At 38.9% G+C, this 26,309-nt stretch overlaps 1 protein-coding gene and 1 non-coding gene across 10 annotated transcripts in view; one reads left to right on the forward strand and one right to left on the reverse strand.

Moving 5' to 3' along the window:
- Nucleotides 1–26,309, reverse strand: part of LOC117161224 (uncharacterized) — a 96,285-nt gene that overhangs the window by 39,943 nt on the left and 30,033 nt on the right. The window contains exon 1 of one of the 9 annotated variants that reach the window (XM_033342599.2): nt 5,963–6,176. The exons of 7 other annotated variants lie outside the window; for them this stretch is intronic. The gene's annotated coding sequence lies outside the window, so the exon portion shown is untranslated. Of the gene's footprint in view, nt 1–5,025; nt 5,047–5,962; nt 6,177–26,309 lie in introns of those variants that run through there. One more of the 9 variants, XM_076625769.1, reaches the window with a different exon arrangement.
- Nucleotides 14,336–14,407, forward strand: TRNAW-CCA (transfer RNA tryptophan (anticodon CCA)). The gene has a single exon. It is a non-coding gene; the product is annotated as a tRNA-Trp (tRNA).

The following is a 26,309-nucleotide window of genomic DNA, read 5'->3' on the forward strand; positions in this document are numbered from 1 at the left end:
TTACTTTATATGGACTAACGGTGCTCTCCAATCTGACTATCTGACACGATTTACAATTAGAACACAGTGAAAGAATGACAGACACGGCTCTCGCTGTAAATTGGTTCTGTAGAAAAGAAATATGACAGAATGTTGAAGATACAGATTCGTTCAGATGGCATTTAAAAGGGCAATGTAATTTCTTTAAGAAGAAGCCACAATTGTCTATTTTTGATCAAAGTTTCAAGGAAGTTAGTCCAGGGGAGAACCTTTATCATCAAGAAACTTCAACTTATATGTTGTTCATCAAACTTAAGAAAACCAGGACAATAGCAATAATAGATGTAAGAAAGAAAGTAAGAGAAGATAGCATGAGCTAAAAATGAAGCAGCTCCAGCCATCCAAGGATAAATTAAAATTATTTTACCAGAGATAGTCGAAATAAAAGCTTAATTGGCAGAGATAAAAACTATTCGATGCATTTCCTGATGCAACCTGTGCACACACGATTATGCAAGCTGGCTGTGCAACGATTCCTTTCCCCTCCTCGTAAATCTAACTCTTCCTGATTCTGTTATATGCCAGGAATTATGCAAACATTCCATTCGCAACACCGTGTCAAGCGAACGAATTTTTTCCTTTCTTTTTCCAATTTCAACGTTTGGATTTTAACTTTCCACGCCAGCGAGGAATTTTCACTTTTGCTTTGTGAAATTAAAAAAGAAAAGAAGAAAAAAAGGAGAGGAAAAACGCAGTAGTTTCCTCGATTACTCTCCTTCTGCAACGTTCATTAGTAGCCCAAGTGAAGGTAGCGCGACCATTAGTCGGCCCGACAAACTAGAAATCATCATTATCATAGTCATTACGATTTCATGGATTAGCTTGTTCGCCGGTAAACTGGTTGCTTTGTAACGCACGTTAAAGGTCGCTTAAAACGTCAATTGCTTGCAATCAGTTAATAACAGCAACTATTGAGTTAGCATAAATCTCTCTCATCCATTTTTCAGGCTCTATCATCGTTCAACAATTATCCTTCCCTGTCCTGGAGTAGTAATTAATCTTGCCAAGAGTGCTTGATGATTCTAACCGTGATACTTCCTTCTTGCGGGCTTCAATTATATCTAATCCAAATATAGATTAGCTATTAGAACCAGTCAAGTTCAGTAATGCTCCTGACAGTCAAGCTTACCTTGAAAACTCATGTTGTATAATATCATATACAGCAATGTGCAAAGGACCTTGGTCATCTATGGCAGTGATCATATAACGACTATTAACTGTACTAGCTATTTCAAATTGATCGGTATTTCTTTAGCAAACTGCCAATAACTCTCAACTTAGCTAACTTCAAACCTTTATGTTCTCTTATAAGACCAACGTATCATCAGATTGTAGCAAACTTCAGACTCCTGCACTGAGAAGATACTGCTACTCAGGACTTTCGGTAAGCTGTGAGTCTCATGGTTGAAGACTGTTTGTGGAAAACACTGCAAGCACCAAGAAACAAGTTTCTCAGGGGGAAAAGTCTTGTGACTTAATGCAGTCCAAATTCATGAAAGAGGTAAGTGTATCTGCAGAAAGATACCTGTGGCACCTTTAATTGTAAAGAAAACTGAATATGTCATTCATTTAGGTTTAGATAGATGGCATAGACGAAAGCCAAAAGTACAATTATCTAGTATCCATTGATACTTACATCTTTCTTCATTTGAGATTGTCACACCATCTTCTAGAATTGTCAATAACAATTTAGGAAGGGAAATTGCATTTAAATTCTACACTACGGTATTCTCATTGGTATGCAGTACACTTGCCAATAAAGGATCGACAATTTTCAATTTTCCCACTTGCAGTGTTCTCTACGAGTCAAGCATCCAGGACTGAGGCTGTGCTGGACCAGTAATTAATTTTGGCTCAATCAATGGGCTCCATAGGCCCCTTATCTATGCCGGTAGCTTTCTTCAGTGCGAGAAAGTGGACTAGACTGGCTCGCAAACTAATCTATATCGCACTTCTCCACTCCCACGACTTTCGTTCGTCGACGAACGAAAGATCGTTGCATAACGATGGCATGGCACGCAAAAAGTGCAGTAAAATGAGGAAATACCGCGAATCGCAAGTACAGTGAAATTTTCCATATCATGGCTCGATAATACACAGACACACAGATACTTAGACTACAAACTGATCTTCAAACGTCCACCTGATAGTTTCCTCTGTTTCATTATCCTTATATTAGATACTTATCATTATATCGTTATACCAGATACTGATCATTATAGTAGAAGCTTTACCGGTTTGGACAAGGTGTACTCTATACTTCAGGGCTCGACTTACCTGCAACAGAGAAGAAAAAACAGAATGATAAGTTAGCAGTGGTCCGAAGGATGGGCAAAAGTTGTTGCTAATAGTGGCAGTTTCGCGATACACTGACACAAATAATATTTCTAATGCAAAGGGAATTTTTTTAAAAACAGCCAAAATTGCTGACGCCAGTAATATCTCCGAGGACCTAGGAAAATGGCAATCAAACACTGATCATTCAGACATCAAGCGTGAATCGTAACATGCCAACCGCCTAATCACCTCACGTACACAGAGCTAGGGTTAATTTATGGAACAAAACAGACCAAAGTCGAGACAGCCAGAGTTGATATATGAATCTACCGCAGCACAGGTCTACATGTGTGACTAGAAAGATGGCCTTCATAATCTATTATAACTTTTCCCTCTGTTCATCTAATACAACCAAATTCGTCATAATTAAACCAAATGATCTTGACACAATCCTTGCTACTAGACTTCCTCAGCAGATGTGGTTAGCAAGACGATCTTTGTAATCTACTTCAGCCTATATCATTCTACGCAGATTCATCATAATTAGAGCAAACGATCTCTTGGCTAAGTCCTTATCATTAGATTTGATTAGACCACCCTACTTTTCCCTATGACAAGCTACCTAAATTCATTACAATTAGATCACATGATTTTGACAAAATCCTTGCTACTCGACTTGCTCAGCATGTGACTAGGAAGATGATCTTGACAGAATCCTTGCTACTAGACTTCCTCAGCATATGTGGCTAGAAAGATGACCTTCTTAATGTACTATGTCCTGTATCATTCTACACAGACTCATCACAATTAGACCACATGATCTTGGCTAAGTCCTTACCATTAGATCTGATTAGATCACCCTACTTTTCCCTGTGACAAGCTACCTAAATTCATTACAATTAGATCACATGATTTTGACAAAATCCTTGCTACTCGACTTGCTCAGCATATGTGACTAGAAAGATGACCTTCTTAATGTACTATGTCCTGTATCATTCTACACAGACTCATCACAATTAGACCACATGATCTTGGCTAAGTCCTTACCATTAGATCTGATTAGATCAGCCTACTTTTCCCTGTGAGAAGCTATCTAAATTCATTACAATTAGATCACATGATCTTGACAAAATCCTTGCTACTCAACTTGCTCAGCATATGTGACTAGGAAGATGATCTTGACAGAATCCTTGCTACTAGAGTTCCTCAACATATGTGGCTAGAAAGATGACCTTCTTGTACCATGTCCTGTATCATTCTACACAGACTCATCACAATTAGACCACATGATCACACTAGATCTGATTAGATCACCCTACTTTTCCCTGTGGCAAGCTACCTAAATTCATTACAATTAGACCAAATGATCTTGACGAGATCCTCGCCACCGCAACGCCAACTCTGGCTGGTTAGACTATAGCGCAAGATCTAGCCTGGACCTTGATACAAACCTAGAATCTCCTTTCACGAAACCACGCCAACGAGCAAGTTTGCTCCAGGTTCATCAGGCAAGTTTCTTGTCCCAATGCCTAATGTCTTAAAGACAGGGAGTAAGAACTAGCCTGGCTAACGATAGCATGACTAAAAACAGGCTGATTTACGAGCACCGTGCGCCAGGTTGCATCGACAGGAACCGGCGAAGCCTTTCAACCGTGGAAGAAGAAGCGCAACGATGCATTCCTTGCACGCAGCCCTGCTTCATATTACGTAAAAAGCGATTAGAATTCACGCGAGCTCAATGATACGGGTTGTGTTGGCCGGTAGGTGGAAGAGGGGAAATAAGAAGGGGAATGGCTATAAACAACTTTCCTCGGTGGACCGGAGAGCTCGCTGAGACTCGCAGGGAAATTACGAATGCGGAAGTGCTCGTGGAATCTTTCGCTCGAAGAAAGAGAATGAAAGGGCTGGCAATATTTTTATGCATTTGTGTGAAACTCGAACGTGCAAGATAAAATAAAGTATAAATAACCGATAAAAATAATATTTAGAAAATTAATACTTCGCTGAGGAATAAAAAATATAAAATATAGAGGTCCGCACATAAACAATAATAATTGTAATTAATCCAAATCGATGACTAATCGAATTACGTCATCGTACTAATCCGGCCAAGTTTGATCCACTCGAAGAAACGTCGATGACTAATACACTTATCGAGTTAAAAATACCATTGTTTAAATGAGCCAGTCGGATTATCGACACTTGGAAAAATAAATAAACGCCTGGAATGGAGATATTTTTTTGTTCGTAACGGACACCGCGCCTATCGCCAGATAAATCCAATATCGACAACGAAACATGATACTGCAATTATCCGGTTCGGTTAACGCGTCCTCCATTTCTTCGTTTCGCCGTATACGAGTAGTGCCTACTGTGAATTACTTTCTGGAATTTCGTGTTTTCAGATATATCGCGACTATTTGTAAGATGATAACTTCTTCGATGAACATTCTTCTTTCGGTATCGTATCGCTGCAATATATGTACACTAATACTATGCTACAGTGGGTACTCTATACACTGTGTGCATGAGCATGTGGTCGATATCCGGCCGATTGTCATCACATGCAGAAGAGAAAGTTGCTAACACTATTGTCTCTCACAGCCTCGCCACGGCGGTCCACGTTGAACAGTGCACAAAGCTCTCTCGTCGATTAAAATATAACAACACAACTTGATGATCGTAACTGGTTAAACTGGTAGTACTTACTCGAGTACTGGTTCGCCAAAATTGGCCTCTCTACGGACTTGCAAAGTGGTGCTTAGAAATTGGAAAAATTCCACTATTTGTATTATAATTACTGGGTATACACGATGACTACGAAGAACACGACCAAAGTACAGTCTATGAACAATTCGTCCCAAGATTGGCCAAACAAACGCCAACTTCTATAGATTAGATAATCGTGGTTTCAAACAACGTCGTAAATAGTCTTCTAATAACGAAACCCAACTCAATTCTCACACGTGCAGACATTCCACGTTTATCACTTTCTAAGTTTATTTACGAGTTACTGTTCCATCAAACTGGGTTCAAGTGAATTCCATCGCCGTAAACTGATGATAAGTTTTTTTTTATCTGACTCTTTGCTGTCCACTAGAACCGCGCTTATTTCGCGTTTCATCCGGGATCAAACGTCTCGCGTAACAGAGATTCGCCGGTTCCCTCCACTGCCTGTCATTTTTCATCCATAAAATGGGAATTAAACGTTCGCATAATTGGATGTAATTGTCAAGAATTTACTCAACCTGATGGTACGGTGTTCTACCAGTAAATACAGTTCTACCGTTACACAAGTTATAATAAAATATACATACGACCAAGCCGCTACCAGATATAGTTCTGACAATTAATATTTCTACGCCAATTCACACGAATTGCACAAATTGTGAATGTGAAATATTAAATAAAAAAAAAATAAAAAAAATTCACACGAGATTTAGGACGAACAAGTTTCAGCGTTTTCTTAAACAACACTTTAGTTCAGCATGATGTATATCAGTTACACTATGTGCCCCTGTGCGTTCCTATTTTCTCCTATGAAACACGTAAACGCATGCACGCGAAAGCTTGCACGCGTTAGCGAGTATAAGAGTCACGGTAAAAGGACTAAAAAAACCGAACAAGAACAAAGAAACGCATGTACCGTGAATCCACAGGACGTTAAACCATTCCCTAAGCATCTGTGTTTCGGTTGGCAGCGTAGATAAAGAAAACAAAAAAAAACGAGGAGAGGAAGGTAACACGATCCCGTGACGAAGAAACGGCAATCTTGCCTATAACGATAATCGTTGGAGCACTGTTCGAAAACACGAAATAAACCAGAGGCAAGGCTGTCTCTCACTGAACACGCAGGTGGATTCGTTTCAGTGTCGCGACGAAACTCCGTGGTCCGATTGCATCACAACGCGATTGCAAAACCCGGCCAGCAGCCTTGCAATGCCACCGCCTTCCTTTTTCCTTCCGTTCATTTTGTCCCCAGTTTGGGTCTCGTCAGAAGGTCGCCTATGGATGCCATTCAAATGGTCCGAGAGAAATATTTCTACCTGAGTAGTGCCTGAGCAGTGTCTGACACTACTTAATAAATTATTCATATTTGATAATGATTTAAGTCTATAGGCAGTAATCTTTCAATTAGGCCAAAAAGAAGGGTTAAAATTTATATCGTCTGAAATTAATATTCCAAGCTGTGTATTAACGTCTAAAGTGAATTATATTCCTCGGTGTCCTTTTTCTCTAATATTAATAAATCACTAACTTTTGAAGATCCTAGCTGCTTTATGGCTGACGACGGGTTCAGCCACGAGTTCTGAATGATACAGTGGATGTCATAGAATATTTCCAGGGGAATATGAAGAATGTATCCCAGGAGCGAGTCTAGGAGAAGGTCGGCCACGAATGTCATCACCTGTTCTGCGCATGTTGCATCCTTAAACGACGGTAATTGTCGTTCCAGTGACGTAAACTGATCTATAGTATTATTTGCGCACGATCAGGGTCGTGCACAGGGATAATTTATTCCACCTGCCGACATACCATTTTGTAACGCGTGTTTACCTTAGCATACAAATAGACCTGGTTTCTAAACTCTATTTCAATTCTCCTGCCATATATTTTGTACACTCGCGTAATTTTCCATGGCCAAAATGTCGAAGAAAAATTGTCATCGTGCGCTAAATTCGTGCACCTAAATTCGTGATGCAAATAATGCCAGGAGAGGGAGAGACTCTATGGCCGAAAATAAGACGGAGATAAAGAATAAAAAATGTTAGGTTTCGGGCTACATTTTCGAGAGAATCGAATTCGAAAATTTGCTTTCGATATATTTTCTCGAAAATGAAGAGACCCTAAATGAAAAATTGTTTTTTCTTCGATTTACGTTGAGTAATACTATCGCCTTGACTTTCTCCTTTTACCATAAATTTGCCCAAGTTCCGGCAACAGATTTAGTAACATTCTAGTAACTTTTCGATAATTATGAAACTAACGCGAAGAATGTAGGAATTTAGTAAAAGTAAGATGCAAGAGAGGTGAATGGCGGATGACACACGGCAATAAAAATTCTTATAGAACGTGTAATCTCGTAAATCCCAGAGTTTTATGATTCACGTTAGAAATCTTTTGGTTTCGAAAGGGGGAAGAACATTCGATTCGACGAATGCTTGCGTAGATCGTTTCCTATAGGGGAAAACTATTTCAATTGGAAACTTTTCCCCGAGTTTTACATTCCAGGAAGGACCTTCGTCGAAGATCGAACGTGAATCATGAATTTTTATGCACAAAGATGCAAAACAAAGGAAACGTTTAAAATAACAAAATAACATAACGACACAACAACGAGTTATTAATATGTAATTAGTATCAGAAAAAACTAAGCGCACTACCTGTTTGCAAACAACTTGCAAACTACTGTTCGTTTATTACGTATTCTAATTGCCATTACGCTATGATTTACAGCCGGTAATTTCATTCTGAGAAATAAAAAATGTAGGCAATGAAAGAGCGTAAACATTGCAGAGATAAAACTCAACATTTATCTTTGTAGACATTCTTACAATAGCTTTAAAACTAATTCACTTACGATTCTTTAAATATACAAACTAAGAGAGGTATAAAAATACTTGCATGAACTATTATTTTAAAATTAAAAACCGAAATATAATCTTAATTGAAGTAATTTAATTATATTGAATTTATTTTATATTCTATTTATATTAAATTTAAATTTGGAATAATCAAGTGGACGCAACATATGCGTCAATGCTAATCGAATGTAATAAAAAAAAGTCCCTAGAATTTTTAAAAACAATTTGAATTATTTCAAGTATCGCAGATGTATAAAGGATTAAAAAGTGAGAGCAAGCGCGAAGATGGTACAGAAAAACGCCAGGTCGTCTCATGAGAACGAGACCAAAGAGACCTTCAGGCGTGCCCCTTTCTTTCCTTTTCTCAGTTCCTTCATAAGGGGAACATAACCTGCGAACGCCCTTGCCAGGAATGCAATCTCCGATCTCTCCAGGCTCGTTTCAATGTTTCGCTACGCTTGTATGCAGATACGTGTGCGCACGCACACCGGTGTTACCAACAGTGGAACGTATCACGTAACAGTATCTAGCTGTCTCCCTTTCTTTGCAGGCAAAAAATTGCCATTTCTTTTATCCTTGGAAATCACGTTGCAACATTCTTCATGTGATTAATATGCTTTTTTGGAAGCTTCTACGAATACATGCTACATATAATAGTAAGCTATTGCCAACGAGAAAAAGTACATTGAACTATCGAATTCGTACAGAGCTAATGGTTCTAGATTTTAGGTTAGAATAAAATGGAGGCTCAACAAAATTCTGTAGTTCAGTTCTACGAGTTGAATTCTACAAGCTAGATTAAAAAAAGTCCTTTAAGAGAGACTGAAGACACAGATGAACTCATTTTAATGTAGACAATAATTCCTAGCAATCAAAAGAATTCCTTTAAAGGAATATTCCTATGTTCCAAACTAGGGCAATGTAGCAACCCTAACGAATTCAATAGTCCTAGACTTGAATTCTATAGTAATTCTATAGTAAAGATACACACCAAAGAAAGTACACTGTCCCAAACAAATTAGCTGAAAGCTAAATACATTGATTAAAAGGAATATTTCTACACTGCATATCAGAGCGAAGGAGAAGGCCTAATAAATTCTGTATTTGAGGACAGATCGAAAAAATCCTTCAAAAGTGACTGGAGGCACGCATAAATTCACTTCACAGTAGGAAGTGATCTCATATCCATTCGTGTCACGCTCAGCGAGACCAAAGAGGATTACGCGAAGGAAGGAGAATGTCCCTCGTCACCCAATGAGCACGTGTGACTATTTTTTGCCACCTGAACATGCCAGATTTTCTTCGGAAGAAATAACGATGACGCTGACACGCGTGATCATTGTCAAGGTGTCTCGTCAGAATCACACCTATCCTCGTTCTAATCCTTCAACCTACATTTTTCTGCGTGTTCAACTTGAAAAAGAGAGAACATTTACCGTCTTACACAAACGAGAGTTTAAATAAACGTTTCTTTTTTTTAATAACATCCAGCGGCGGACAGATACAGCGGACTTTGAACAGTGTCAGAGGAGAGAAAAAAAGGGAACTGTTCAAGACGTGATTGATCTTCCTGCTCGGTCTAGCGTTCTCGGCCACGGTATAAGGAAAGACCAGTGTATCGATTCTTTCTTCTCTGGCGAGTTAATTGCGGCCTAGGCTCCGCTGAATCGAGCAGGAGCGGTCATTCATGCGATCGTTCGGCCGGGGAATTCAAGGAAGACTTTAACGATCCGCGGAACCACTCTGGTCAACGTAATTGACCGTCACGGCGACGTTGAACTCCCCTGAGGAGGATTCAACTGGGGCAATCGATACAGATCGAGCAATAATTACGTTAATCGTCAGCGATGACCTAGGAGTTCAGTCAATTTTTAGAAATCCTCTCATGGACCCTAACTCTTATCAAGGGTGAATAACCTAATTTGGTAACTTTTTAGTTCTACGCATGATATGGGATATGAGATATTGATGCCAGGTGGTGAATTCTACGCGTTGAAATGCAGAGGGAAATGTTCATTTTCCTTCAACTCATCTTGGAATTTGCTGTTATTTGTGCTACCTTCTTCTGATAAATAGATTCGTTTGTTTCTTTAGACGATTAGTTTTGGGACCCTAGACAATTGCAATTTAGAGCTTCCTGAGAAACTCGCACGGAGAATCTCAATACGATGTGTTCATTGTTACTTAAGTACCTGGTCCCAACAATAAGGATTAGGTAGGTCAGTGATTATAGAAGGAACCTGACCCCAACACTCGTCATCAATATGCCCATCGTTGATATTAATTTCTTGATCTTCGGATCATCAGCTTCTTATCCTAATTATACCCCTTCACTTACGTAACATAGACACGAGCAAATTTCACATTCGTATACGCAAATTCAGCGAAATTAAAAACTTAAAATTACTCGGAATAAATGAAGCTCTATCGTAGATGGCAGATTTGTTTCTGTTACATAAAACGACGCATTGGTATTGGCAACTCGCAACTTGCAATTTCTAAAATTTCACTAATAACGCGACTTCGCCTGTGCAAGGGATCTGAGACGGTTGAGGTGATCCGAACGGTTGAAGACACCCGGTAGAGATGGCCACGTGTACGGGATCTCGGAGCTTTCTTCGCGGAAGAGAATATCGCTGCGCGAAGTGTATAAGGTCACGCCAGGGAACGTGTACGGGGCGCACTGCTCACCTGACAGGATCGTGTTTCATCCTGTGCGCGGTGTGTTACTGTACGAGCCTACGGACGATCGTTACGTCTTACATTATTCTACGCGCGACGTGTTACGTGTCCGCGGAGCGTTAGCTACGAGCTGAACGCGTCACGGAACGACCTTACGATTCAATTTCTCTTCTCAGCTCCGTGGAACGGGACCGGGCTTCTTTATGTAACCAATTGCTCCCACTGGACCGCTAGCTTCGCTCCCTAACATCTTCGCCTTTTCTACGATTCTCTTCGGTTCCTACAACTACTAGTTGCGATCATTGATTTATAGATAATTATTCAGGGGAATTTTATAAACTGAGATCTTTCAATTTTCACAATTCCCTGTTTCACTGCTTCGTGTCGCTATTATCCTTTCTAGAATTCCCTAGATAGCGGGAGAGAATTCACTAGATGGATAAAAGTTTATTGCTCTTCTAAATTACGTATTATTTTCATCACTTTAATCTTATTTCCATCTTTGGTCACAATAAAAAATTCACGAAATCTTGACTTTTGAAGAATCGACTTTTCTACCTTTCACCATTCACTCGAATCCAAAACTACCTTTCAAAACCGAGGAACGTGCCAAAAAACTCTACAGAGATAGATTAATTAAATTTCTCTGGGGGGAATTCTCATTTTAGGAAACGATTATAGTACCATTAACACTAGCGAGGATCGTATAAAACTTGCGTGTTATCTGCAACACCATAATAATTACGTGTTCAACGATTACTCATCGCTGGAAGCACTAAAAAGTACAGCATTCCACGCAGAAATCGTTCTTCTTTTTCAGCGCAGCAAATAGAGCACCGAATGTTTTCCACTAGGCTAGTAAATCTGTAGTGGAGCGAGGAGTGGGGATGGGTTGGAAGAGGAGTGGGGGAAGCGCGCGGGACGCGCTTGCGTGCAACAAGCGGAACGAACTCGACACGCGTGCATTAATAATCCCCGTGGAACGAGCAAGAGAAAAAGAGAAGTCGATTTACCGTCAGGTGAACCGGGATGTAAACAGGATGCCGCGGCGAGAGAGGATAACGCGAGGACACGTCGCGGACTGGCAAGGTCGTTGCCATCGGAGATTCCAGGCTACTCACCTGTGACTCTACATGGCTGTTAGTTAGCCTCGCAAGCGCTCTGTAACCTTGAATCGTCCCTATGCTAATAAACTTAAGCTTTATTCCAAGAAAATTGCAAAACTTAGCCCTTAAACCTCAGATTTTGTTTCGAATTTACGATCATTCCAAAATACACGGAATCTCTTCTTTCGCGTATTCGCGTACGTTTTGCAATTTTGTCCAAAGGAACCATAAGATCTTCCTGCATCAATTTCTTGCGCCTGTGTTTATTATTGTCTAGAGAATGTCCACAATTTTTGCAGGTGAAGTGTCAGCCTATAGGACACATTTTTTTAAAGGGTTTCCGCACAATGACGTATAAGTCGAGTAATTTTGATCGTTATCGTTTGGAAAAAATCGTGAATATTTTGTAAACATTAATAAACACGTATGCAGGAAAGCAATAAAGAAAGTTGTATGGTTATCTCGGAAAAGAATACCAAAGTATGGCCTTCCAAACCACAGCATCTCCTCAAGGGGTTAAACAACCCAGACCTAACCTAATACCTGAAATTGTTCTAACGAAACTAAGCACTCTTAAATATGGATTCGCCTTAAGCCAACTCTCGAGATAACCATCTACCATTTTCTAAACCATGTATTATGCAGCGGCAGTCGTGCAATTAGAAATCGCTTAGCCAGCATCTATCCAGCGTCTCAGGGCTGCCACTAACGATTGACAAAGAGATAAGTACGTGAGAACCAGTGGCCATATTTGAAAACGGGGCTTAATATGTCGAACAGGGTCACCTATGACGCGCGGTGAAACGTTTTTGACTGTATTTAGATCGTCCATCCTGGAATGTCGATATCTCCAACATAAGAAAAAAAAAAGTCTCGAGACGCACACAGACTAGCTTAATTAAAGCCGTGTTTCCATGTAACGCGTGTTTTAAGGTCAGATCGAAACTGGCGGCGGGAAAACGAGCACCGCGAAAAGGATGTCACGAGGATATGTCAGAGTAGCAAGGTCGTTGTCATCCGACATCCCAGGTTGTTCACATTCAAGGACCTTTCCACCAGCGTTTCATCGCGCTTATAGGACGATCGTATCGATTCTAGCACGGGGAGCAAAGGTAAGTAAGCCGAGAAGGCCGTGGATCTCTTGGAACCGGGTCAAACTAATCGGACGTTTCCTTCGAACATGTGAAACGTGACTACGTTGCGTGAGATACTGCGATACTCACTAGATCCTAGTTACTTTCTCCCTACGCTAGTTACTTTTCATCGAACACTAAACGCATCTCCTAACGTCTACATAATATACACTCGGTGTAAGAAGTGCTCGTACAGCAGCTAAATTTAACAACCTACGGATAACTTTCGAAAAGAAAAAGAATGCGACAAAACGTCGCTTAACTGTACAAATAGAAAAATAGAGAAACGCTGTAAGATTAAGAAATTCGTTTACCGTATAGTCGTACGAGATTTCCAATCTTCTATTTGTATGTTAAACATTCATTTCAGAATGCTATCAATGTCGTTTGCTTAAAAGTAAACTTACGACAGTAAATCAGCTGTTTCTTTAAGAAGTTGAACGTTTATCGTGTATCCAGATAATAAAGTTACGAAATTTATACGAAAAGTGGAATTTCCATCAGTTTGGCAATCTGATATGTGTAATAACCAGCCTTCAGATCATCGAGGACAGGATTTCTGGAAGCACGCGAAATCGCGTGAGGAAAGAGGGCTCCTCCTCGATGCTCGTTGAACAGTAACAACCAACCGGCTGGAATATTCAACAAAGTGGTTTCGATGCACGTTTTGTGTCTCGCGCGTGGTATCGCATGCGCGCGCATCTTCGCTCCATCCTTTTGAACAACTCTCGTTGAATTATCGACCGACGTTAAAAACAACGCTGCAACAGAGAGGGGCCGTGTACAATTTTCGCGTACGCATCCGTCATCCTTTGTCGTTCGATTAATCAAAATTTTCGTTGGTTAGCCAGGACTCGTTAACGGGCGACGTTGCTCACCCATTAAGATCAACCTGGATACAAATCGATCTGTCGAGGGATAACAACGTACACGTGATTTAATCGTAGCTGTTTATCTCCGACAGCCGGTTACTACACAGTATAGGTTAGGTTACCACACTCTTCAGTTTAGGTATTTTTAATAGAAATCCTTGTGTTTTCTTGGCCATCGGTTCTTCGGCCTGACTTGTACGATTTCATTAATATTATTACTTTTGTTATTAGAAGACAGATTTCACAGAATGCGTGTAATACGAAAAGATATATTTCTAATCGAAATCTTCGTTTTCGAATAGCTGTTGATCCTCTGGACCATCTTACACGATTGTGACTATCATCATTGGTGACTATGTTGTATAATATACTTAAAAACTAGAATTACGAGTCTTTGAAGAAGAAGAAAAACAAGTCTTTATACATACACATAAGCTCGTCCCTAATTAAGGCCAGTGATCAACCCATTTCGCAATGTAATTCAGTTTCTAAGGGAATTAAAAGCCAGGAAGCACACGCACTGCAATATGAACTGACACTTTGACTTACTACCAATAATGTAACAGTGACACAGTGTAGCAGTCGCTGAACTATTGCTAGTTTTCTAGACCTTAATAACCAATAACGCTACCTAATTAACAGACTCCGTGGCGCAACGGTAGCGCGTCTGACTCCAAATCAGAAGGTTGCGTGTTCAAATCACGTCGGGGTCAATTCGTATTCGCTACCTATTTATAGCTAATCGGTAAATTGGTTGAAATGGAAAAGCTGTAGCGATATGTACCTTTAACCTAACAAAGGCGTGAAATTATGGGATAATATATCTTATGGGAGTAGAAATCGGCTGGAGAGAAGACAGGTGAAGGATGGACCAATTATTCATGACGGATGTTGTGATTAAAAAAAATGGCTCGCAAGAAAACCGGGTACCTTACTCCTGCTGGCCATATCAGGAACTTCAGACTCACTCGGCGACGATCATTGAATCCTGAGCAGCGGCACGGCTCATAAAAATGCATCGGATCTCCTCGAGAAAGTTTCACGAAAGTCAGCGTGGAAAAAGAGCGAGATTTCAGGATGATCGGCTGGCAAAAGTGTGTCACCAGTCGTCGAACGAAAATAATTGCCTTATCAGAGGCCGTGAAGGCGTACGTAGCCTCATCCACACTTGAGAATTCGCCTTGATACCAGTGTTCACCTTGATCCACTGCTCCTTATATATACATTATCTTGTCGAGACAAACAACACCTAAGATTTCTCATGATCGTGATAAAATCAATTGAATATTAACACCTCATATAAATCCTTAATGTTTGTGCATAGAATGATACAACGTTAGGCTCCCTCTTATGCAGTAATTCATGAGCAACAGTATTTATTTATTTATATAATCCAAGCGATTAGCATGTCAGATGCAGATCATAGACTTTTTTGCACCATCAGTTATCTCAACATGTTGCATAATTTGTGATCGATCCAAGACCCATTGCGGACGTTTAGTGTACACATGTTCCACCATGTCTATCGCTTGTGGCGCCTACATTGTTTTATACAGAGGCAATGTTGGGATGTACATTAGCACCTAAGACATTGGTACGATGAAAAAGCAACGTTTCTTCATTTTTCCACCTACGGACTTGCCTATGAAAAATCTGTAACTCTTTCAGTATCTGCATCGAGCTGTGATTCTTAATATGTGATGAACCTAAACCAGCAATGTTCAAAATGACCAGTTCATAATCTTCCCCATATAGAGAAATTTTATTAGGACATTCAAATAGTGTTTGGTAAAATACAGGCGCGTTAAACTTCATCTCATCTAACTATAACTGGTATAACTGGACGTGTCTCTGTCTGGTTTGCAGCTGGTGAAAATTGAAGATAAGTAGAGTCTCGTTAGAGCTTACAGCTTCTACCTACGTCGCAGACAGAGGCTAACTTTCTTTCAACTTTTTTCACCCTACGATTCACCTAACCCAAACAGCTTTTCTTCTGACAGAAGAGAAGTTTCTCCTCGACTGAATATGGCGATCAAACAGTTTCTTTTTCCCCGCTTTCCCCTTGTACGATAAACGTGACCCTGACCTCGACGCACCAGCCTATACCGGCACGCCAGTGATTAGTCTGGACATAAATTAATGCTGCGCAATCTACCAGAAATTGTTCGCAAGCGTGGCAACGACACTTTTCCTTCCATCGTGCTTTCCAATCATAAAAATATGATGGTTGACGCTGGTAGCTGAAGCAATTCTATCATTACTCGCACTTTTTATTACGCTGTTTGTTCCTTAGACTCTGCAGTTAATCGCAGAATAGATTTATAGATCTGTTACTCTTGCTTTCGTGACTTTTATTAGCTTTGTTGAGATTGGTTATTGAAATCGTTTTAGGGTTAGTCGAGAGTTGTAAATTTATTGAGCACGGAGGGTACAGCTATAGATTTATAGGTTCTCATCTGATAAATCTTGCTCCTGCGCTTCTTCTCAACGTTTTAACGATATTCCAACAATCCTCCATGATTTGATCGCTCTTTCAAATTTCCAGTTAAAGCCAAAACGAAACGCGTCAAGTCCGCACGTTAGATCGCCTATTCATACATTAAATCATTGTCAGATAGTTTGTACTCAAGCTCTTGAAAAATTCCTTTCGGGATTCCAGATCTTTCCAAGGTTATTCCGAATACTGCAACCTTTAAAAATCCTTTAGCCTATTCCCAATAACACGGTTTACGAGCCAACACTACCAAAATTCTCTGGAACACTTCCAAGAATATAATAAGACGCGAAAAGCAATCTGTTTCGAGTCCACGTTAAGGCCTATTTCCAACAGACCGATGTAATAAGATAAAGAAAGCTTTTGAGGAATTTTTATGCAACAAAATTTTCTCACTTGGGCTTATAGAAACTACGAACAACGTTTGGAACGTGAAAAATTGAAGCGGTCTGTATACCTCGACAGAAATTACAAGAATTATATTAGAAGAAACTCTAACCTAACCTTAAGAGTTTTCTAACCTAACCTTAAGAGGTTTCTAACCTAACCTTAAGAGGTTTCTAACCTAACCTTAAGAGGTTTCTAACCTAACCTTAAGACCATTCTCGGGTAAGGTTAGGAACCAATGCTAGCAAACTTTTCTATAGCATTTTCAACTGTAATAGGATTTGAAAAGTAATCTGATTAGGTTATCCGAAAAGTGTAATTTAAATAACCAATATACACGGACAAAAACTAAAGAATACCACATATTAGAAGGAATTTCTAATTTCAGAAAGTGTTGTATATTGGAAAGGCGAGTCAGAAGTTCAAGGAGGCATATACTTTGGAATACCAACAGACAGTTGGCCATAATGATCGCGAGGAGGATTGATTCGGCGACTGACGCGATGAAAAATGTTGGAAAGCGACGCAACAATGTTTCTCTGGACCGAAGACGAAGTGGTGCGTTGAATGGTAGATGGCTGGACATAATTTTTGACCGGCTGCTGCCCGGTTTAAGAAAGTCATGCCTATTAGCCGCCATTAAGGCCACCCTGCGGAAAGTCGGTTCCCCGAGGGAAGGAAAGGCGACGTCGCTCTCCATTTTTACTTTCCTGCGCGAGCTGGAGGGAGAAAGTAACGTGAAACTGACGAATGACGCTTGGTTTCCCAGAACTTACTTTTCCATAAATACGTACTTGAAAAAAGCCAATTAACGATTGCATTCGTACGTCGTAGAACATTTTTATCTCAACATGCTGCACACTTCTTTTAAATCCATTGAAAAAAGTTCTCATTTTCAAATTATAAACCATAATGTTTAAATAATGATACAAAACTCTCGAATTAACAAACTTGATAATATTACAAATTTTATTCCTACGAACGGTGATTATGTTCTAAAGATCTTTGACGTCTCGTTAGCCAAATTTTTTAATTACAATATCAATTTTACAAATTACAATTAAACGATACCAAACTTCCTTCTTTGTTACATTTTTTTCAGCCGATTGAAATAACGGTCCGAATAACGCGATCAAAGAATTTGTCTCGCGCGTGTCGATGTAAACGCGGCATAATATGTTGCAAAGAGCCTATCGCGACTGCCAGCACGAAACACACAGAAATTCGCGTGACAGCGAACGTACTAACAAATTAGCCAGTCTTTCTACGAGCATTCGCTCATAAAACGTAAAAAGTCGTTGGCCAGAGCCACACTCAACATTCCGACGGGAGGCTAAATTTCAAGTCGACCCAGCAACAACGAAAGTATGACCGCTGCACGAGAAGAAACGACGCGGTCCACCGAGGGGACCAGTTTTTCCACGGCGAGAACCGATCCACGCGTGATCTCGCCGGACCGCTTCTTGCGGATCGGCCCTCAGTCGGCGATCATCCGAAAGTCCCCGCCGGGGAACGTTGATCGCCGCTCTCGACGTGCTTACTTTCGATAAACGCGAGCGGCCGCGTCCCCTCGCGCCACCAATACTACGCTACCGGTCGAAAATTTCGGAGAAAACCATAATTGTTGGCCAGGTGGGTCGAACGGGGGACAGCGAGGCCTAAAAAGTAATCTGGATGCAAATGGAAACGGGGAACCAGAGGTTTTGTATCGAGGATGGTAGCGAGAGGACGTTCGAGAATGTTTGGTCTTCGTGGAAACGAGACTTTACGATAGATTCGTTAGATACGGCAATACGTTCGAATGCTTGAAAATTCTACGCTCGTCGTTACCTCTTTTGTTCACCTAACTTTATGTAAATTCTTATATTTAAGGAAAATTGAGAAATTGAGAAATTAATTAATCGCATAATGTAAGAATTGAGGTTAGGTTAATCGCATAATGTAAGAATTGGGGTTAATGAAGTTAGTTTTATTAATTAATTTATTTAAAGTTAAAGGAAGTTCAAGTTAAAAGAAATAACGATAAATGTAGAATTCTAGATGAAATTTTGAAACCGGTCATTTGACCGGCTCTGGTAAGGTTAGTGCTGACATCCGAGCGCTTTGTTATTCGAACGTAATATCTGCCAGTAACGAACGACTCTTTCCGCTTCGAAAACGTAGATAAATATTGTATCGGTGTTCGTACGCCGTGTTTTCTTTCCTTTATTCGGCTGAGTGAATTCCTATTAGAAGCATCTAGTACGAAACTCGAAACAAGACAAAAAAGTGAAACTTGATATCCACAGTACTATCGGTACATATCTACGTGTATCTCAGCGTTTAGACATTTTTATAGCTGTATGCATACGTACATGTATATGACAGAACTAATGTTCTAACTATGAAAATAAAATATGATTAAAAACCGTGCAAGATGTTGTAAGTGCAATGGAATTAGTAAAAGTACACGATGTGGGAGAAGCTACAGTCAGAGACATGAAAATACAAAAAAACGATATTGAAAATTATCGGAACCGCGTAGATTCCTCGTATATCGACGACGGTAGAAGAAGCTCAAATATACCGATGTAACGAGATAGTTCCATTGCGATAATGACGATTTTATATATAAGTGGAAAGAGCGAACGAAAGTGGTAATGGCGAGGTGCCTTGTCGTGCCGAAGCATTCGTGGCATTCGAGAAACGGTTTCCATGGTTCGAGGTACAAAAAGAAAGGTAGAAAAAGAAGGTAACTTTGTGCAGTTACTTGCGTTGAAAAAGTTACGCGACTTGCCAGTCAAAAAGGTACGCGGTCCATAAATATTTCAAGAATCTGTCGATCAATTTTAATCTGTATTTAAATAAATGAAATTTCATATGAGAAATATTGTGATTATTCCATCATTCGACGATTCCATTATACATTATATATATTAATTTTATCTGCCTGTTAATTCTGATAAGGGAACCTCTACTGTATATTACTATGATAATGAAATAAAAATTTAGGGCTGTCCGTTTGGAAATTACGTGATGGATAATTATTAAACCATTCAGAAGCCACATTGATCGACCGCATAGATGGAACAGCGGAGAAATATACCTAATAATATTGCAGATACTATTTTTGAAGTTTACCTTGCAGTTTCCTACTATTTACGTTACCTTCTTGCGATAACTGTAACGCTAAATTTATATTAACAAGTAACGCGATCTTCTTCTTCGTAAATTAGTACTAGTAAAACATCCTAATCGAAAAATAATATTAAAGATCCAACAAACATCTACCCACGCGTTATACAACTAGTATTTCCTTTTCCACGCAATATCAGTATTTCATGGTTGGCACAAGAAACTTGTATAAAACGTCTCTCAATTTCGCCCGGTTTCTATGAAACGATACCAAGTTTCAGCTCGATTGAACAAGCTAAAAGCTGCTCTTAACAAGACCAACCAACGTTACAGAGGCCATCCCTGTTGTGTTTATACGCAGCCGCGCAGCTTCTTTTTTGTCCACCTGTTTTTTCTCGAGAAAGCGATAACACGAAAGCTAGTGTATAGGGTTGCTCGGGACAAACCAGCTTTTGCCGCTTTTTCCCCGGCCATGCGCAGCGTCGCTATACTATTAAGGATCGATTAGCCGAATGAGACAGGCTGTAGAAGCGATGCAAATTGGCGCAACGAAAGCTGTTTCAGACCAGATTTTCTTTCTCTGATTGCGAATTAATTTTATTGCGTATCACTCGCCGGATGAATAAAATTCAGTATACCGTTTTACTGATAAGCGTGTAATTAAGCTTTTTTGTCTGAAGATTTTTAATCGCTATCGTATCTTGGTAATTTGTTTCACGGCGTTGAAAAATATCAGACTTCGTTCTTTTTAATTCTATGCACAACTCCACATTCTGTATTTCTTTCAACAATTTTTTTTCCATTTTCTAGAGGCAACATTTTTTGGTCTTCTAGCGACCATATTCTTTGATTTTTTAGCGACAGTATCGTAAAACTGTATTTCCATTTCGCCGTGTTTCTAGGTCGAAATCTATGCAAAAGTTTGAAATATTAGAAATCTTCGACCAACTTACACGCTTCAATAACTTCAGCGTTATGGTGACTAACAATAAGGTTAAGCAAACAAAGATTTTTTTAAGAAATTTAAAAGTACCAGGCGTTTTCCCATCTATAATGCAACTTTTATAATTTTTACTTTGAGAAAAAAGTTCTTAACTAATATTAATAAAACTATACATCTCGTTGTCACCGTAACTTTGAAGAATTTCGTTGAACTTCTACAATTATGATACTTATGAAAATTCATATTTTTCTCAACATACCTTAACCTAAATGGAGATCAGAATGGGAATTTTAAGGTTATGTTCACTTCTGCTTATGTTACGATATCCGTACTACGTAAAAGAAAATGATCGTTGAAGAAAGAGATCGTTCGTATAGGTTAAGTCGAACAGAACATCTGAATCCAATGACGCGGCAACTTCCGGTTCGCCCGGGGAGAAACTCGTCCCAATTACAAAGCTGCAGGATTCACATTCGATTTCCCTACACCCAATGAATCGAGAAAATATGCAACGAGACTGCAGGGGAGCAGAAAAGAATATTATTCACGATCCAGAAAAAAAAAGAAAAGGAAAGAAAAGAAAGAAAGATGGAGGAGAGAAACGAGTTAACGAGACGGCCATCCGGCCTGATCTCCTCTGAATTTTAATGAACGCCTCTCTGATTTAAATTCGGACACTTCTCTTTCAGCGGAACTGACGATGGACCCTAGGTCCAAAGCGTGGAAGAGAAATTCTGCTCAGGAGATAAAACCACACTCATATCACTCAAAAATTATTCTCAAATTGGTCGTAATGATCTTTTTTATGATTACGTGCCAGGATTGGATATTATCAAAATAAAATGAACTTCTCAGATTACAGGAAAATATTGCAATTACAAAAGTAAGTGTCTTTTATTATACTTGGATTCATAAATTTTTCATTGTAATTGAACATTTTCATAGGATAAGAATTATAATGAAACAATTTATTTTCAAAGATTCTAGGACTGATTTGCAAGCAATTTTATCTTCAAATAAATTTACTTGCTATTTTATTTGGAACAACTATTTGATATTGTTATTCGTTTGAAATAAAAAGCAAAGAACTCTGTTTCATGTTCCTAGGAGTTTCTAGGAAAGTATATTGGAGAAAAGTAAGCTTAAAGATGAATACTTAATTCTTTGTAGGAGACGTTTCTCAGGGATGCTCTTTCCCACAGTTTCCAGAGCAAGAAGAAGCCTGCACAGGAAGCGATATGACCTCAGGCTAGAGGATTATGATCCCTAATCAGTGATTTCCCAAGTATTTAAATTTCTCCAAACATTACTGCAGAAGACAATTAAATTTGATGAAGCAATATTAGAATTCATAAGAGTTCATATCTCAGAATCATCATGTATCTATGATCTCATGCATCCAGGCTTGGAATATCATTGCTAGCTTCAAAAGAAACCAACTATGAGTGTGGTGTACCAAGCTTTTTATTACTTTTTAACCCTCTACGATGAAAATCCTGGTTGCTTGTCAAAGAAAGGTCCATAGTTGGTTAGGTTCTTACATTTTGACTTAAAAATTGTGCAACAATTATTTTCTAATGAGCCGTTTACGTATAAGACATATTTCTATAAATAATTTATCTTATGATAAACTACTTTCTTAGCCGCCAAGTGACATAAAAGTCAGGAAGTCAAGAAAGATAAACTTACTATAGCTTTCTAGCGTGATCTTTGTGCAAACCTTAGCATGAGAAAACTTAGCCAGCCTGTAAGCCTTTAAATCTTATTTTAAATAATTGTACACCTTCTTTTTAAGACACTGTTGCATAATGCGACTTTTACAAAACATTTCTATATTAATACACCATGTTAATGGCAACACGCGAGTGGATTGCAAAAGCTGAGAAGACAAAGCACTATAATTTTCTTCTATCTAACATTCTTATCAATCATTTTCGCTAGTGACGACCTTAAAAAACCGCTTAATTACTGTTCAAACGTCGCACAGGCAGATGCAATCTCGAGCAATAAATCTACTCGCGGCTGGTAATAGTTTCATCTTTATTGTATTTGCTCGTTGCACCGAATGAGAAGGGGCAACTCGGAGAAAAAATGTATGATAACCGACGTGGTGAATAGTAATCAGAGATACATTGTAATCCTCGCTGTGAGAGTTTCAATGTGGCTGCAGCAACTCGTACAATTGAAATAAATTGAAGACAAACACTGTAGTGTTGTACATATACGTATATATTAATTATATACATTATCAGTTACACAGGGTGATTGGTAACTGGTGGTACAAGCGGGAAGGGGGTAATTCTACGCGAAAAAAGAAGTCGAAAATATAGAATAAAAATTTTTCGTTCGAGGCTTTGTTTTCGAGAAAATCGACTTTGAAGTTTCGCTCGGTACGCGAAATTTGTATTCTATATTTTCGACTTCTTTTTTCGCGTAGAATCACCCCCTTTCCGCTTGTACCACCAGTTACCAACCACCCTGTATAGTAGCTATATTTACTAATTATACAGGGTGTGACCGAATAACACGTACAAGCGGACACGAGGCTATCCCCTATCAGCAAAATAAGAACAAAATATGGAATAAATAAATTGCTCGTTTAAGTCTTAGTTTAAGAGAAAATCGAGTTTGGAAATTGATGAAAAAAGCGCCACAAATCGACCACCTGGTATACACGTAACAACGTTGTACAACTATACGAGTACACGGTATGTAAATTCTCAGACTAGCCTCTCGTTTTATTCTCCGGTGAAGGAAATTACACTTGTCGAGAGTTCCGTTTTAAGAATAGTCCATGCTCATTTGATGCTTATCCGAGCGATTACAAATTTGTAAAATAAAACGCTACCTAGTATGTAATTATAGACGATTAGAGAAGAGGCTTGACACAACACTGTCAAAACAATAGGGGACACAAGTGCATATAACGTGTAACGTTATCGTTTATCTCGAGACGTTCGACGTGAAATGAATAGCGGTGCGATTTTTATTTCACAAAGATAACGACGATATGGTATTGAACAATAGAGGAGCTCAACGTTGTTACAAACTTTCCATTCAGTGATAAACTATCGCTTGTTTTAATTGAAGTATCTTTAATGGGCATGTGAGAAAATGAAATTAAAGTCTCTTCAATTTGATATCGATAATTTATGTTCGAGAGGAACTCACAGATACACAAATGAGAAAGTATATAGAATATTTGAAGTAAAATACTTGTGATATTTATAGAATTTATGCTCAGAAACATGCGCAGTCTAGTAAACTACTGTCTAGTAAGATATTTATAAATTGTACTTGGGTTAGGTTATGTTCACGAAATAGGTTATATTCATAAAGATTCATAATCTCGACATAGTTTTATAAATGGAATTCGAGACAAAAAAAGACATTGGCAAGATAATAAATATTTCGAACGACATTATCTCATATGTGTCTTATATAACAAATACATACTTACTCCAAATACAAAATCACTATAAACAGAAGAAAAGAGATTAAGTGGTCGAAGGATCGAAGGATAGTCTTTTTGTGAGGTTATGTAGAAGGATAGGAAAGAAGAGGACTGTTAAAACGAACTTTGGTATGCCTATAGCTAAGAAATGTAATCCTAACGTGGAAAGTATTGAACCAGTCAACAGCGTATCCTTTCTAGGCGACTAGACTCCGTCAAGACGATCTGACCAAAAAAAAAAAGCTGAACTCTTGCGGCTTGCGTTTTACAGTTACACAATCGCCAACTATTTTCAACCCGGCTTCCTTCTCAGTATTGCGATTCGGTTCACCTAATTTCCACCTCTTCCTTTATTGACAATATTTAGTCTGAGTTGTTCGTTTCCGCTTCTCTGATACTTTCGATATCTTCAATTCTTCAATATTAAATCAATATGTAGATATTCCTAGTTCTCTAAATTTCCCCTTAGAGTAACAGTCTTTTGTGTGATTGGAAGTGTCGGAATTTTGTTTTCAAATTTGAGAATGATTCCCCCTTTCCAAAATTCTCTATATTCATGTATATCTAAACTCCCTAGAATCTATATTTTGAAATCAAATAAATACATTTATTATTTAATTGGTCAACGCAACATTGCTAGAATATATAGGCATATATACAATTATACAGATCTCGCTTTTTTTCTTTTTTTCACAAAAATATCCACTAGAATTTACTTCTTGCTAGTTGTATCTTCTTACAGTGCAAGGATAATTATTGGCAATCTGATTTTTACCACACCAATGAGAAGCTAACTGCGGTAGCATTTTAACTATGGCGGAGATTCTGAGGAATTTAGTGATACAATATTGGAAAGGGGGAATCTCCTTTAAAATTCAAAAGGAAATACGAAATCGCTTTTTAACGAACTTTTTTATTTCATATTACAATTTTTATCTTTCCAAATCAAAGTTCTATTTATTCTAATGCAGAGTTATGAAAATTTTCCCTAGGCTCATCCGCATTCCTCCCTAGACGCGTCAAACTTTTTCCAACGCCTCAGACTATTGTACGTGATATTATTTCTCTATCGAATCACGTCCAATACCGACCAACAAGCAACTCTATCCGACTCGAAGCTGCCTGGAACGTGTTCCATTAACCGGCTCAATTTTTCTACATTTCTTACATGGATTTTCAATCAAGGACGAGAGAATCGCGTATCCAAGATCCTCTGCAACGATCATCGGCCCTAGAATCACCGATACACATAATAAAAGTGCGATATGCTTGGATAAGGATCGATGATCGATGCGTCTATCTATGGATCATCGATCGATCTGCTCCTCTATCTAGTTTTATAGATGTTTCTCTATCCCCCTCGACCAATGTTGAGTTCGTGACTTTGTAAGAGCCACGATCTTTGCTAGTTCTAGGTTCTTCAAACTGTTCATCAGGAACAGATCTCTTTGATTTCTTCGCTTTAGCTTCTTTAACCTCTTCAGCCTTGAATACTATTTGTTATATTGTTTATAATATATATATATTTCCTATTTACCTCTTATTCTTCGTACATGATCTATAATACATAACTGTACACGTTATACCTTCTCAAAGGAACATGATTAAAATATGATATTCCTATAACTCCAGTTGCTAGCAACAAAATACTCTATACAGTATAAAATCGCTAAATTTGGTATCCCCAAATACATCTAAAATGTTCATTGCAATATTTAGAATGTGAAAGATATATGTCTCTGTATTTAGGTTTCATGTGTATAAACATATGCAGGCGACCTACAATGTATAATTGTACACGTGTTATCTACTCGAAGTAACATCGCCAGCTACAAACATCGCTCGAGAGGATGGCAAACGATCTGTATGGAGGCAGAGAGATCGACTTGTGCATTTATATGTATAGCTATCGCTGCATCAGCGTCTCAGGGCGAATAACGGTGCATCCTACACGTCTGCTTTGCGTCGCATGCAAAATGCACTCATGTGACGACCGATACCCGCGACCTTGACAAAATCGAGGAAAACCGAGCCTAAAACCGCTATCTCTTTCTTTCTCTTTCGCTCGACATCGGTATGTCTCGTACAATGCTGCTACACGCATGCGCGAACATGGAGTCGCGTGAATTGTACACCTTCTCTCTCTCTCTCTTCGTTCTTACGTAAACGGTTCAGAAACAAACGTATTACTTAATCGTGCGTTTCTACATAAATCGTGGTTGC

This window comes from Bombus vancouverensis, chromosome 16, assembly GCF_051014615.1.
Source record: "Bombus vancouverensis nearcticus chromosome 16, iyBomVanc1_principal, whole genome shotgun sequence".
NCBI classification, from domain to species: domain Eukaryota; kingdom Metazoa; phylum Arthropoda; class Insecta; order Hymenoptera; family Apidae; genus Bombus; species Bombus vancouverensis.